The 12,865-nt window shown below is 42.1% G+C and overlaps 1 long non-coding RNA gene across 2 annotated transcripts in view; it reads right to left on the reverse strand.

Moving 5' to 3' along the window:
* Positions 1-4,387: 4,387 nt before the first annotated feature.
* Positions 4,388-12,865, reverse strand: part of LOC307212358 — a 46,541-nt gene continuing 38,063 nt past the window's right edge. Inside the window, exons 2-5 of one of the 2 annotated variants that reach the window (XR_013836954.1) lie at positions 12,130-12,156; positions 6,436-6,597; positions 5,321-5,436; positions 4,388-4,467 (exon numbers count right to left, since the gene is read on the reverse strand). This is a non-coding gene — a long non-coding RNA (uncharacterized lncRNA). The remainder of the gene's footprint in view (positions 4,468-5,320; positions 5,437-6,435; positions 6,598-12,129; positions 12,157-12,865) is intronic. The other variant, XR_013836953.1, reaches the window with a different exon arrangement.

Genomic DNA, 12,865 nt, shown 5'->3' on the forward strand with positions numbered 1-12,865 from the left:
GTGGGGCTAATATAGGGAGGGGCAGAGTCATGTATGCCACTTAGAAGAAATTTTACAATAAATAAAATAATATCAATGCCCTTTAACTCAGTGTTGGTTTTTGTTTAATAATAATAATAATAATAATAATAATAATAATAATAATAATAATAATAATAATAATTTTTATTTGTATCCGGCCCTCCCCAGCCAAGGAGGTTAAGTTCCTGTGACCACTCATGGACCATCCATCACAGTTTGTCCCATGGAAGAGGCTGACTATAATGACATGAACAAGAAAGAATATTCAGGAATTCTAAAAAATAAAAAGAAACGATATGGCAAATACATTTAAATAATACAAAACTGATCTGAACTGTCAGTTTTTGTCTGTCCAAACCAGTGTAGATTGTAAATGCAAAAATGTAAAGTGAGACTAATAGACTTAGTGTGCAGGAAAATGTTTAGTACGTAAAGGGAACTCTTCCTCTAGTGTAGGCTAGTGGTTAACAGTACAATCCTAATCATGTCTATTCAGAAGTGCTACTGAATTCAGAAAGGCCTACTCCCAGGTAAGTGGAGTTAGGATTGCAGCTTAAGTGTGTGAACTAGGAGCCAGGAAACCCTTGCTTTAAATATCAAAGTTAGATTACTGCAACGCGTTATACGTGGGGCCACTTCTGAAGACTGGTGCAGTCCGGTGCAAATTCAGCTGGTGCAGAATTTGGCAGACAGGTTGCTCACCAAAGCAAGACAGTTTGAGCATGTAACACCAATCTTGGCCCAACTGCACTGGCTCCTAATTAGCTTCCAGGCCCAATTAAAAGTACTGGTTTTGACCTATAGTCTTAAATGGCTCAGGACTGCAATACTTCAAGGACTGCCCCTCTCCATATGAATCGACCCAGACCCTGCCCTCATTATCCAAGGCCCTTCTTTAAGTGCCTCCCCACAAGAGGTCTGGAGGGTGGCAACACAGCAATGGTCTTTTCTGCAATGGCTCCCCATTTGTGCAATGCTCCCCATTTGTGCAATGCTCCCCAGAGGGAGGCTTGTCTGGTGTCTTCATTACATATCTTTAGGCAACAGGTGAAAACATTTCTCCCCGGCCTTTGGCTAATTAAACAATCTATGGCCTTTTAAACTGAAGGAGGGTTATTGTTTTTGTTTGTTACTATATTATGTATTTTTCTGTTTTTATATTGTAAACTGCTCTGTGATTATTGACTGAAGGGCGGTATAGAAATTTACTTCTTATTTATTTTAGTATTATCGGTCCCAAATTATTATTTTCTGTGTGGATGTGTGTGTGTCTTTGTAGTCAAACAAGCTGTTATATAGTAGCTCAGTCTTCCTCTTCATGGAACAACCCAGTTGGAATTATTGCAAGAATTACCAAGGGCTGCTTCAAAATGTCTGGGAAAAACTTCTGGGGCACAGGCTACTGGACATACCAAGATACCTTGCCACTTTAAAAAAAAGTTTACTATTTTAGTTATGTCATTTGGTTTTAATTATAGTGTGTTTTGTATGTGTTTGTTTTCCCTCCACCTTTTTTCGTTGTAATTATACATGTGGTTCCCACCCCGTCCGATAAAGTCATTTTGGAAAATTATTTTTTAAAGTCCAGAATTTTATTCTGATTTCTGTTCCTAGCCACTGGGTGTCACTATTTCTCTATGACTATAATCCAGAGAAAAATCAGAAAGAAACCAGAAAAATTCAAGTAACCCAATAACGTCTTTGAAATAGAACTGTAACTCGTTTTACACCAGGCTAATAGAATTCAAGAGCAGATTGGGGCTTGTCCACATCTGAACATTTGTTGTTTAGTCGTGTCTGACTATTCGTGACCCCATGGACCAGAGCACGCCAGGCCCTTCTGTCTTCCACTGCCTCCCGCAGTTTGGTCAGACTCATGTTTGTAGCTTCAAGAACACTATCCAACCATCTCGTCCTCTGTCGTCCCCTTCTCCTTGTGCCTTCAATCTTTCCCAACATCAGGGTCTTTTCCAGGGAGTCTTCTCTTCTCATGAGGTGGCCAAAGTATTGGAGCTCAGGATCTGTCCTTCCAATGAGCACTCAAGGCTGATTTCCTTAAGAATGGAGAGGTTTGATCTTCTTGCAGTCTATGGGACTCTCAAGAGTCTCTTCCAGCACCATAATTCAAAAGCATTAATTCTTCGGCGACCAGCCTTCTTTATGGTCCAGCTCTCACTTCCATTATTAAACCCTTTGAATATCCCCAGGTATCTCAAATGAGAGACTCCCCCCCCCACCCCACTTGGCAGTCATCCATGAAGGAGATCTGAACATTATCGAGCTGTTAATCCACTCCCCCCCTGCCCCCATTCAGATTAGACAGTAGTAGTTCACACCTGCAGGTATTTGAATTTGCATATAAAGAGCAACTTTGGTCTTTCCTATTCATACTAGTAGACAGTGGTGCAAACTTGAATAAAATATGGGGGAGGGGCTAAGTAACCCCTGCCCCGCATAATCACATGACATGGTGCACGAACACCATTTGAATAGCAAATAGGAGGGGTCCTCAAATATTTGGGGGGGGGGCAGAGGGACCCCAGCCCCTAGGAGTTGACTCCTATGCCAGTGGATGTTTCTTTTTGTCCCTGCCTTCTAATTTGTTGATTCTGTCATGTCAATAAATTACCAAAGATAGCACACAGACTTTGGGTTGTTGTTTTTTTAAAAAAAAAATCCCTGCCCAGAAAGTGCGCAAAAGCAGTTTTCTGGTTATGTGCAAATCGGAGGGATCAAATGCGAGAGAGAAAATAAAGCTACACTCCTCCATTCAGGAGCCTGGAGGAAACAGTTACAGGCACAGCCAGAAGAACAGCATTGAGGAAGTAGTGGCCATGCAAAGGGGAATAGCAGAAAGTGATGGTCAATCCACCTACCCAAAAACACAAACACAAATTGTCTGCAAGCCCAAATGCATGATTTAGAACAGGGATCAGCAAACTTTTTCAGCAGGGGGCTGCTCCACTGTCCCTCAGACCTTGGGGGGGGCCTATATTGGGGGGGGTGAACAAATTCCTATGCCCCACAAATAACCCAGAGATGCATTTTAAATAAAAGGACACATTCTACTCATGTAAAAACACGCTGATTCCTGGACCGTCCATGGGCCGGATTTAGGAGGTGATTGGGCCAGATCTGGCCCCTGGGCCTTAGTTTGCTTACCCATGATTTAGAACCTGGGGGAGTTTCTGTCTTTCACAGCTCCCTCAATGAGGGAATCTCCCTTCAGCTTTTCAGTGAGCCCTAGGCCAAAAGGACTTCGAGTCCTGGCAGGCTCCCAACTCTATCCACACACTACACCCCAGGATGTTTTGGGTGCAAAGTGTCAATCTAGGCAGCCTTATCTAAGCATACTTTCTAACAGGAACAGCACAGGGAAGAAAATATCTGTATCTGCTGGGAGGATAATGCAGCGACACTTTACTCTTCCATCTTCTGTGTGGCAGTGTACAAAATGCACGACACCACTCTTCTGTTCTGATAGTATTATACTTCCCACATTTGCCATGACAGATGTGACATTTCTATTGACACACCGCATGTATTGCCTACATATCATCTCATGGCCTTCAGGCTATAGGACAAAGTGCCACCTCACGTGAAGAAAATCTTTCTGACATCTGTGGCAAGCAACAGTTTATTTCTAGTTGCCTGAGGATGTAAATCCAGCCTGGAATCATATAAAAATGTTTTCTTAGCTTTTTGTGTGATGTTAAAAGCAACTGGGGGAAAAGAAGGCCACAACGACAGCTAAAGATCTAGCAGAAAAGCAAACACTCTCCTCCCCCAACTGAATAGATTTCTATTTTTGTGGAGCTCTTGAGAACAATGAAACTTTATTTTCTGAATGACCAGAAATATGTTCAGCATATTTGTTTACTTTGGAGTTCAGATAAACAAGACTATTTGCATATATATTTGGGGTTATCAGGCAAGCTGAAGGGTTGATGGAGGAAAGCAATGTTGTTATGCTTCTTCTTTTCCCTTGTCCCCCCCCCCCCGTTTGACCCATGAAAACTATTCATCCTCAGCAATGTATATATGCTAAAGGTGGCTGACTCTGGGGTTGTGGCACTCATCTTGCTTTATTGGCCGAGGGAGCCGGCATACAGCTTCCGGGTCATGTGGCCAGCATGACTAAGCCAATTCTGGCAAACCAGAGCAGCAGACGGAAACACCGTTTACCTTCCCGCCAGAGTGGTACCTATTTATCTACTTGCACTTTGACGTGCTTTCGAACTGCTAGGTTGGCAGGAGCAGGGACCGAGCAACGGGAGCTCACCCTGTCGCAGGGATTCGAACCGCCAACCTTCTGATCGGCAAGTCCTAGGCTCTGTGGTTTAACCCACAGCGCCACCCGCGTCCCGTATATATGATAGTGTCTGTCAAATAGATAATGGCTACATTATGATAATAAGCCAAAGCACGGGAACACTGGTTCTGGTCCTGCAAGAAAAAATGGATCTCTGATCTTTCAAGAAATAAATTTCTGCGAGTGACTGGCCAGCAGATCAGCAAGTGAACTATCTGGTGTTCAACAAAACCTACATTGCTGGCATATTTTCAAATTCTTCCAGCAGAAGGGAATTTAGTAGCTATCCAAATCCCAGATTCGTCATTCGGGGAACAGGTTGGATGGGTCAGGGGTCATCCTGTGTCTCAACCAGAACAGTTCTGCCGGCTTCTGCTCACAAAATGACACCAACATTGCTTTGCTACAGTAGTGTTTCCTGTTCCATCCACTAAAAATTCAGACAGGAAGAATGTGGGCATCTTGCTATGGTAGCCCTCATTATTCTATGGAATACTGTAATACAATAAATTACAAAATAAAATAAATAAAAGCAGCAACAAAAATAATTAAAAATCTTGTATCATCTAGCACAGCACATTACAAATCCTACAGCAGATAGAAAAATCTGCCAAGACCCTCAGAAGTTTAAAGTGGCCTATTGGGGGTGGGGGTGGGGGTGGAGATTGAGAACCACTGACATAGACACATGTAACTGTAGCCTGATGGGCTTTTTAAATGCAAGAAACCTCATTTGGGAACAGAGAGAGATCAGAAGTTGGGAAAGGGTCTGTTGACTCCCACCCCTTGCTATCATGGCCATTTGTATGTATTGCAGTTTGGCCTTATGTAGACACAACACCACTGTATAAGGACAGAAGCTTTCACAGCTGGAGGAGACACAGCAACCTATTAATATGAGACATGACTCATTCAAGCCTCAGAAGGATAGCTAAAGGCTTGTTTAAATAATGCAGTCCTCACACGGAGGTACTGAAAAATATTTACCACTGTTGGAACTTGAGAGAAAAACTTTGTGGTCACGAGTGGCATACCCTCCATTTCGGACTGCTCGCAGCAAGTGTTGTTCTTTTCACCTCAGTCAATGTCTACTGTTATGACACCTAAAATGTAATAAAACATATTGAAATTCGGCTTGCATTTATGAAATGGCACACTTCATTCAGTAATAAATATTCAATATGTTTTGTACAGGTAAATGGCTTTGTATTTTACAGGTAACACTTGCAGAAAGAAATTGAAAATATGGGTTCTTGTTGGTGCATGTATTGCACTGGAAATGAATGTGTTGTTACCACCATCATCATTTAGTTATTGGCCAGCATTCCAGTTGTCTACCTGAGCATGTTTTCCCCAGCCTACTTTCTGTTGTGTATGTTCCATGATAAACCTCTAGTGAGCCTCTGCTATCGCTATGTAAATTTATTAGTTCAACAATACTGGCAGTTTATTTTTTGGGAGGATCACAGGGCAGTGTACTTGCTCAAGGCAGTGAATGTAGGCCAGTCTTCTGCCATATTATCAAAATAGTCCATATACTCGCTTTCTGATCCCACTTGTACAGTTTTAATCTTTGTGAAGCGGTTACTCTGTCACATCACATAGTAGTAGCTTTAAGTAACCATCGACTCTGCACTTAATGGCCTAATGGAGTGGGAGGAGTTCTTTAGATCAGGGGTTTCCAAAGTGTGGTCTGCAAGCTTCATTGAGGTGTCTTCATTCAAGGGGTCAGGATTGGCTGAGGGTGTAGCCAGATAAAACATTTGAAGCACAGCAGTGAATACTAGGAAGAACCCTAGCCAGGCTGTAGGAGAGCCAAGGTAGCACAACAGGAACTGGAGAGCAGAGAAGCACAAGTACTTGAGCCAGGCCAGTGTAGAGCTCTTCTGAGGCCCAGGGTGGTAGCCTTGTTAGGATAAAGTTATAAGCTCAAACAAAAAGCAGCCAGTCCTTGGCAGTGGCCCCTGGCCAACTTAGCCCTTCGAGGCCCAGGGCAAATGTACCTGGTTGCCCCCCACCTCTGCAGGGACCTAACTCGAGCTCCAGGCCACAAAAACTGTCTGCTACTCACTTCTGATAATATATAACAGCAAAAGACTTACCTGGAAGTATTTATAACCAGGCCATACCAAGGGCTGGGGATGATGTTATATTGGGACCTAGGAAAACAAACCTTCTTCCTCCACTTTGCAATTTCCTGGGACTTGCTGAAAGGCGCATGAGTACACAAGCCAGGAGAATTGTAGCTGGGATTCCAGTTGGCCCTGAACAGTGTGTAAAAATGATATGCCCACTAAGTGAAGCTCCGACATGGTGGATTTAGGGGGTCGCAACCTGGGTGTGGAGCCTTGGGGGCACCACAGGGGAAACCGCAACTATGATGTAGAATGGAAGGTGAGAGGCAGGGCCATCAAATTTTGCCATTGCACAGGGTGCTGTTGAAATTTGAGACCCCAGGGTCCACCACAATTTCTGCCATACTGTTTAAAGTGGCCTGAGTTATTCCATATTGGACTAAGTAAATCCTAAGTAATATATATAGGTTGTTAAGGAGAAAAGCTGAGCTTACCCCTAAATATTGGCTCTCCAGGAGGTGTGATGAAATGACAGCAAATGGGTCAGTCTAATATTGCTCAGGGCTCTTGTTGAGCATGCCATATAACTTAATGCCAGCAAGAAAACCCTGGCCTAACACACCTTTTCTATCTCATTTACTTAGGCTGGTTTTGGGTTGTTACACATAATGCCTGTATTTTAGGATGCTGTATATTTAGTATTTTCCATGTTAACTAACCTAGCCTAAAATATTCCCAAAGAGGAACAAAAATAATAAAGATGGACTCTAGGGTAATAAGGAAAACAATAATGCTTTAAATAACAGCATATGCAGCGGGTGCTGTCTCTGTCGGACTTCTTGCCCTGATGGCCTCTACTGTTCTCTTTTTAGCATTCTATCTCTGGGCTGGAACTGCAGAAGTCAACAGGATAAATGTGCTGCAAGAAATATATACTTTCATCCAGTGGTTCAAAGCCCCACATAAAAATGGTACAGCCTTATCTGTCCACAGTGAATTGTGGCAGGAGACAGCTTGGATCGCGTCTCAGCATGAGTCCTGGCTGTGCGTGCTGCTAAGTTTAGGGAGCATGAATAAAGGTATTTATTCCTAGGCAGAGAGAAAATACGAGACCAATTATTTTCTATGGAAACTGGAAAATAAACACCCAAACTGGCAGCAAAACATCTCCCTTCTGTTTAAGAAAAAGACCAAGTGAAAGGTTACTTTGTAATCTTCACTGCTAAAGTGTTTATTCAGTTAAATTCCGTATTAGCTTTTTCTCGGACAAACAGAGCTTGATACAACTCTCTGTGAAGTCAAAGGAAAGAGTCCCTTTGACTTCAGTGGAAGCTGAGTCACGTGACCATAGGGAAACATTTATCTGTGGGTCAGTCAGCCCTAGCCACAACTCATTTAAGCCAAAAACCAAAATTCAAACCAATGTTCTGCCTTTAAAGTCAGTATAACTCAATTTGCCTAACTGTAAAGGTTTGTGGATTGGCCTGCATTTAAAACGAGGTGATGTGCTAGTGGTTTTTAGGGAATGCTATGTACCTCCTTCCCTGCAGGTGACTCCCCAACATAACTGATTACCATCTGAGTCTGAGCTAGAAGAAAAATTTCCCAATAAGCTTCTTTTTCTAAACCTTTGCCATTAAATTTTCGTTTACAGTAATTTTGGTTTACTGAATTTTTGTCCAAAATGGCAAAAAGAAAAATATACTGTATTAAAATCGTAAAATTTATCATCTGTAGGCATATATGAAATCGTCTAATATTCAAAGGGAGGGGATTTCAAAGAGTAGGTACCACAACCCTGAAGGCCAAATTATTACATTGTGTGAAACAAACCTCCTGATAAGATGGTACCTGCTGGATGCTCTCACCTGCAACCAAAGGGCTCAATTTGGTATGTTAGGGTTGAGAGGATCCTTCAGGTATATTTCAGTACAATAGTATATATGATTATAGCACCAACTTTCTAAACATAATATTTTAAATATTGAACTAAACACTAAGGAAAATAATAAGGTTGATTTTATACGAGCTATGAGCTGCAGAGACAATTGAGCTTGCACTGGTGGCTAGGACACTTGATGCTATGGTATAGCAAATGGCGAAACAGACTGCAGAAGTTGGAAAATGCTGCCCACCCAAAGCTGTTTTCGCTATTATTCTCCCCCACCCCCAAGCTTAATTGCACTCATGTCTTTGCCACTGTCTTCTTCAGTGAGATGACAGGGATTTGCAAATCCCTCCCTCCTTTCCACTGAATTCAGAGTATAAGTATTTAATTTTCTAACCGGTGTTTTGATGCCTTGAGCTCCTTTCTTTCCGTAACAGAAAACACATTCTGAAATGTGTATTTACTACGAGTTCACAGGGTAGCAAGTGTTGCTGGTGAAGTAATCTGTTTGTCTAGGGTAGTGTGGTGTATCAGTCAAGTGTCCTTTGGCCCAGCCACCAGTACGAGCTCTGCTGTCTGTGGCTCTCAGCACCTGTCAAAAGGCTGTTGCTAGAGCAACTGGATTCTCTCACGAGACAGACTTTTGGTTGCGAGGCAACTGGCCGTTAAAGTTTATCTGCAGTGGCTATTTTTCATGAGGCTAACAAGTAACTTCTTATTGGGGTCTTCACATTATGAAGCATAGCCAAACATCATCAAGAGCGCCCTAATGAGATTGTCAGTGAGGTAACAGAGAATCAGCCTCATCAGCCAGGCCACTGCAGTGTTTGGTGACTCTACTTTTGTGTTCCTTCCTCTGGGAAGCTAAGCTGAGCTCTGGACAGGAAACTAAGGCCTCCTGCTAATGCTTATTTTCTTTTATTGCCCCTGTGCTAAGTACACCATGGAGTCTGCAGACCGACCCCACAGGATACAGGCTGGGGTTGGCAACAGTCTCCTATGCAGTCACTCTTTTAAGATCACATTAATATATGTTTAAAACAATACTCCACAGTACTTGGGTGCAGTTGTACAACATAGAAAATAGCAAAACTATTCAAGCAGTTCATCATAAAGGAAAAGCCCATTGGACAAAGAAGGACACAAGGGCATGATCTGCTTTAGCCAAAGCATTGCTATAAATGCATATTTTGGAACTGGCACTTTTACAGTGCCACATAATATTCATTCCATATTTGCAAGTGATCTTTCAGTGTGATATCATCTAAACGTTGGAACTCCCTGCACATTGATATTAGGCAGGAGCCTTTGCTGGATGGTTTTTGGCACCTGCTAAAAGTTTTTGTTTTGTTTAATCTAGTCTACCCAGACATGTATATGTGACATGCATTAATCCTGGTCTGAGACCGTAATAAAGTTCATTCATTGACACGCATTTTAATATGTAATCTTACAGTGTATATTTTTGAAATTACTGATTTATTTTGATTTTTTTTAGGCTAACTTGTTTTAAATATCTGGTTTTCTTGATAATTTTAATTTATTTTTAAATAATATATGTAAAGCGCTTAGATGTTTTTGTAATTAAGCAGTATCTAAATCCTATTAAATAAATAAAAGTGGAGCACTTACCCTTCTTCAAACAGGTACTATTTTAAGCAGGAGAACATTGGCACAGCATGGCCTGCTGTGCTGGTCTAGGCTCTCATAGGATAAGGGCATTATTTCATTTTTTGACTCCATGAATGTATATGCAAGCAGAGTGTACACATATCAGCAGGATGACTGGAAAATGAGCTAATAAATAATTCAGCTTGCCATCAGTTGTATAGTATAGGCTATATTTAGGAAGAATATAAATTTTGAATAAACTAATTGAAGGATTTCTGCTCACACACAGTGCAATCCATAATCTATTTATCTTGGAATGGTACCATGAAGTCACTGGACTGCTCTGGAGTAAGTGGGTTGTGGACTACACATCTTATTCATTACCGTACAATGTCTTATTCATTTTACCAAAGGCTTTATCCGGATGTCTATTCATTCAGTCTTTTTTTTTTTTAACTTGGGGTTGTGTCTAGCATGAAATTTATTAAGCAAGGGTCAGCTGTTTCTCAAAGGAAGTATGAAGGCAGAGAGAGAGAGACAAATATATGAGCTGCAGTGCAGCATATGCGTAGAGCTGAAGTAGCAGTTGGCCATTTATGCAGAACATTTTTCTTTCCTGAGACCACATGGGACGAGGAAGATACTTTTTGTTACGACACGCTTCCGTGTCTTTGCAAGTAAAAACTGGACTGCTCAGTACAAGAGACAGAAGTTAGGGCATTTCTGTGGTGATCATAGTGTTTCTTTCAGAAGATTGGCATGTTGGCATTCCTAAACCTGTAATCCAAACGTCAACCCTGCTAATCCCCATGCTGACTGTTGCTAGCAGAATTAACATGGATGTGTGTATACAGGAAACAGCCATTTTACAAGCCCACCATTGGCAGATCCAAACCATTCTAATACAGATATGTCTTATATGATATAGGTAAAAGTAAAAGGACCCCTGACCATTAGGTCCAGTCGTGGCCGACTCTGGGGTTGTGGCGCTCATCTCACTTTATTGGCCGAGGGAGCTGGCATACAGCTTCCGGGTCATGTGGCCAGCATGACTAAGCAGCTTCTGGCAAACCACAGCAGCGCACAGAAACGCCGTTTACCTTCCCGCCGGAGCGGTACCTATTTATCTACTTGCACTTTGACATGCTTTCGAACTGCTAGGTTGGCAGGAGCAGGGACTGAGCAACCGGAGCTCACCCCGTCACGGGGATTCGAACCGCCGACCTTCTGATCGGCAAGTCCTAGGCTCTGTGGTTTAACCCACAGCGCCACTTCCTTTTTAATTACTGGGTCTTGGACTAAAGTTGCTTGAAGAAATTATATCTGGAAAAACCCTTGCCTGGGAGAAAAACTTGTGGAAGAAGTGGGGGAGATTTTAATTTCTGGTTTCCTTACCTTTTAAAATTAGTTTTTATATTTTTATTATTTTTTAACCGAGCTACTTCACTATTTAAAAAATGGGTGGAAATCAACATAGCACTAATGAGATTGTTCCATTACTGCATTTCTTCTTGCCCAGTGAAACAATCTCCCCTCTACCCCCTCCACGCTACTCTAGGGGATCTGCCAACCCTTCAGGATGGCAGGGGAGCCCTGTTGTGTTAGTGAGAGTCCTTGGGCTGGTTTCCTCTAGCAGGATGGGGTAGTTGAATCTGGCCCAGTATAAGGAAAACAGTAATTCTGTCCTAAGAAGAGAAACTGGGCTTATTACAGTGCAGTTATTTGGCTATTCATCATGAATCCCCAGCCTAGATAAGCAGGAAGCAATAAAACAGGCTGGACCTGCAAACAGGAGATGTTTTATTAAAGGCATAGGAGCCCTGAAAGTCTTCAACAGTGCACTGTTAGTACAACCTTGGGAGACCAGTGCTGCAATTGCATTTTGTTTTGGGGGAAAAACACACACCAATATTTTAGGGGGGGGGGCTGAAGGTACCTTGGCCCCTAGAAGTTGGCTCCTGTGATGGGAGCATAACATATAAAATATTGTATTATAACCATTTGACCACATGAGCTTCCAGACTGGAGCTTTACATCACAAAAATGTCATTTGGATCCAATATTTCCTTGAGCATAGTTGACACATCAGCTTCCATACATTCCGCCCCAAGCCAAGCCTAGATATTCCTCGCTATTCTAGTGCATGGTATCCACATCAGTGAGAAGATACAGGATAGTTATGGGTCCTTCCTCTCATCCACTCTTCTCTCATCGTTCCGTACCTTTTTCTGTCCTGGGTATTTTTGTACCTGAATGCATAGACACAAATATAATCCCAGTAAGTATGTAGGAGTTCAAGAGCAAATGTTACCAGCCTTTATTTATCATATTCTACAATGAACGACATGGATCCTTGTGCTCTTGGTGGTGTGTGCATGTGCACACAGTATCCATTTCCGGTTTGTTTGTTTTTAATTTGCAATACTGAGGTCTTGCACAAGAGTGATGTTTAGGTATCTCAATCTGCTGTTTGATTTGGCATGGCTGGACTGGGTATCAGCATCTCAAAATATTAGGAATGCCCCAAACACCCAGTAAATGTTAATCACACAACTATGCATCCCCCCCACACACACACTAAAAAACCCCTCAGAAATAATGAAATACCAAAATAATGATAAAGAGGTTTTGTGCAACATATCTATCTATCTCCAGTGTAGGACTGCAACAATAGTATCCAGAGTAAAACCACATAATTTACTCTATGAAGACCTTGAGAGAATAACTCCTTTGAATAGGGTACGCCTTCGGTCTGTGGCAGCTGGTGAAAATACAGTGGTACCTTGGGTTAAGAACTTAATTTGTTCTGGAGGTCCGTTCTTAACCTGAACTGTTCTTAACCTGAGGTACCACTTTAGCTAATGGGGCCTCCCGCCACCGCCACACGATTTCTGTTCTCATCCTGAAGCAAAGTTCTTAACCCAAGGTACTATTTCTGGGTTAGCGGAGTCTGTTAAC

Source organism: Podarcis cretensis, assembly GCF_951804945.1.
Source record: "Podarcis cretensis genome assembly, chromosome: 3".
NCBI lineage: Eukaryota > Metazoa > Chordata > Lepidosauria > Squamata > Lacertidae > Podarcis > Podarcis cretensis.